Source organism: Microcebus murinus, chromosome 1 (assembly GCF_040939455.1).
Source record: "Microcebus murinus isolate Inina chromosome 1, M.murinus_Inina_mat1.0, whole genome shotgun sequence".
NCBI classification, from domain to species: domain Eukaryota; kingdom Metazoa; phylum Chordata; class Mammalia; order Primates; family Cheirogaleidae; genus Microcebus; species Microcebus murinus.
This window is the reverse complement of record NC_134104.1, coordinates 152,277,749-152,281,233: the sequence shown is the minus strand read 5'-3', so window position 1 is coordinate 152,281,233 and position 3,485 is coordinate 152,277,749.

Sequence of the window (3,485 nt, the reverse complement as noted above, 5' to 3'; positions counted from 1 at the left end):
TCGGTCGAGTCTTTTTCTTGGGTGGTGGAAGCAGGGCCGGCAGTCACGCCACGGGGCCCTCAGTGAGGCGAGCAGGCCGGCCGGCAGGAGCGAGGGCTGTGGGGAGGAAGCACCGGATCCACGGGGCTTTCCTAAGGCCGAGCCAGGCGTTCAGACTCACGCAGCCCGGACAGGCCACACCTGGCGCCAGATTCAGCTTAGAAGGACGGAGGTGGGACACTCGGTGTGCGGCAGAGCCAGGTCTGCAGATTTCTTCCACAGGAGGAGCCCTCGCATCAGTCGGGGGCCACTGTCCCCCCCAGTCCCAAGGGCAGGACATGAGATCCACTCTGTGGTTGTGGGGCCTCCCTGGCTCGGAAGCCCCAGGCCCCACGGGGGCCAGTACCTTTTCAACAGCCACAGCCTCAGTTCCCAGGGCCCCTCCAGGGACATGCCTGGTTGTAAGAGTTCTTGCACTTGGGGCAGCCTCAGGCTGCGGTTTCCTACCAGACGGTTTAGCTTGTTCTTCGTCCTTCCAGTTCAGATGTAGTTCATCAGTCAGAGGTGAAAACTCCCATCAGCAGTGTTGCCTAAAACCGCACCCGACGTCCCACTGACTGGCCAGTCTGACTCCCCTGGAAACAGAGCTAGAAGGTTAACCCAGGCGCAGATTTGTCCCGGGAGAAGGCGTGCCCGCCTTTTGTCGCTAGGGAGACCTGCTGCGGGCTGGGCTCCCATGGGGGGGGGTGAGGTAGGGGGTGAGGAGGTGGAGTCTCAGGCTGGGAGCCTTTCACCAGGCAGACCAGCGCTTGAACCAAAGGTGTGCATTAGACAGGTATCCCCGCCACTCCCCTGAGTGGCTGAGGAGAGTGGTCTCCGCGTCAGTACCGGGGTGGGTTCTGCACAGCGGCAGGGCCATCCCACCTGCTCTGCTGCAGGACATCTGAGCGGCGCATTTTCACAGTTGCCGAGTGCCTTCGTGGCATTCCTCTTACCAAGAATATCTTTCTCCCTAACTGTAGCCTCCATCTGCCACCACCGCGAGCTGCCATGTGCGTCCACACAAGACTCCACCCAGAACTGGAGATCTCAAACCCTGCCGGTGGGGGTGGGGAGAGTGAAATGCTACAACCACTTGGAAAACTGGCAGTTTCTGCTAAAGCTGAACACTCATCTACCCTGTATCTCAGCAGCTGCACTTCTCGATCTATAGCCAAGAGAAATGAGTGCTGTGTCAGCAACAAGAAATGTCTTAAATGTTCACCACCCTACTCTTAATGGCCAAACACTATAAACAACCCGAGTGTGTCCATCAACAGGTATATCGTACAATGGACACAACAATTTGAGAAAACAAAACAAAAACAGAATGAAGTATGGGTACATGCAGCTTTGTGAATCTCAGACATATATGGAGTGAAAGAAGGCAGACCCCCCCCCAAAAAAATACTATATGATTCCATTTCGAGGAAGTCCTAGAACAGGAAAACAAATCTGTGGCAATAGAAGTCAGAATGGTTGTTACTGGGAGTGGGTAAAGACTGGGAGGGCACAGGACACTTGGGGGGTGGCAGCGTGTGGATCTGGGTGGTGGCATGTCCATGTAAGCGATCCTCAGATCGGTACATGTTACACTCTGCACCTTATGTATGTACCTTGATTAGAAAGAAGAAAGTCAGCCAAGGGCGAGCTCTCCTGGAAAGCCCAGTTTGTGTCTCTTCCAGCTCCCCGGGTGCTAGGCCTTTCACACTCTCAGACCCCCAGCCCTGCCAGGGTCCCCCAGGAAGGCGCTTACCTCTCCTCACAGGGTTGCTGGGAGCCCAGTGTGGGTTTGTGATCACACTCGTGAATCACAGCAAAGCAAAAGCTCAGTCAGTGGTTCACTGGTTCAATGAATAAATGGATTTCTGCCTGTGTCCAAATTGTTTTTTACAAATCGGTAATCCTGCTTTATGTGAAACTTTGTCCTGCTTTTTTTGTTCTCTTAACGCCGTAACGTGAACACTCCGCCATGTCACCGAACACTGTCCTTTGAAAACGAGAGTCTGGTTGGCTGTAGAGCACTGTGCAGACCCACTGAGAAATCAGCCTCTTTTTCCCGGTGACACTGTCAAGTGTCAGGAGCCTGGACCTGTGCCCAGCAGCCCGGGGGCCCCCGTGGCAGCACTGTTCATTTTTTAATGTTTCTTTTGTTGATGTTTATTTATGGTGAAATGCACACATCTGCGGTGTGCAGAGTTCTGACAAATGCACACCTCCACGTAACCCACACCCCTGCAAGGCAGGGTCCATCTCCATCATCCATGTTCATGGCGTTTTACACTTCAGAACTTTAGGACACGAACATTTTCTTTATTCTATAAGAGTCATAAGAGCTCATGTAACATTAAGGGAATTTACATTTTCTCCGCCCTGTTTGTTTTAAACCTGCGTCTTAGCACTTCATCCCATCAAAGAGCCGGGTGAGGACGAGAGCAGGGCAGCCTGAGAGCTGGGCTCTGGGGTGCACAGGAGGCTCCTGAGGCTGAAGCCGGTCACCAGTGACCCAGGGCTCACTGGGCCGGGTCCCCACAGTCCTGCGCCTCTGCTTCTCTTCTCCCTGCCCGCCAGGAGTCAGCTGAGGGCACCTCGCTGGCTGTAGGTGAGGTGGCAGCGGGGGAGGGCCAGGCCTGCAGCCACCCCCGCTCAGCCACTTCCCGCTGTGCCAGCCTTTCCAGGTGCGCTGACCTGTGCACCTGGCACTGCCCAACAGTCCGTGTGGCCCACAGGCAAGGCTTCCACCCTTCAGGACAGGAGGGCAGTTTCCTTCTCCAAATAGTCCCCGTCCAGGTGCAGGGAAGGGCGGAAGCGAGGCAGGGGCGAAGATGTGCTGCCACCTTTGGTCTCCACGTGCGTGCGGCCGTGCGCCCTCCCCGTCCACAGAGCTGACGGGGATGCCCGCCTGGCAGGAGCCAGGCTGCAGGGACTGACCTGCGGGCCAGCCAGCACCCGGGCCATGCAGGCTGTGAGGCTCCAGGCCCCTCCCCAGCAGCAGGTCAGCCCCGGCCACGCCGAGCCCGTGTGGGAAAGCGGGCGGGCACAGTAAGTTACCTTAAAGCGACGTGGCCTGAAGCCTCCTGTGTTGTTTCCGTTTTCATTGGTTTTCATGTATGAGTTTTTGAAAGCCAAATAAATTCTGATTAACATTTTAACCACCTCCCCCAACAGTGGTATGGTCAGAAAGCTGTTAGTGTGGGTCCTTTAACCAAAGGATTTTCATCTCTCTTTTCAAAAAAGAAAAAACTTCATGAAGTCACACACAGTGAATTTAGAATTTGAGATAATTCTGTCCTGGATCCTGGGAATAAAAAGTACAAAAAGATGTGATCTTTGCTTCTGGGAGCTGATATTCAGTAAAAGTAAGCAAGCGATCTGTTTTTGAGTGTGGTACTGTCACATTTTTCACCGGTTCGAGTAGTTCAACTGTTTTCTAGGGTTGCTAGATTTAGCAACAAAAACACAGGACA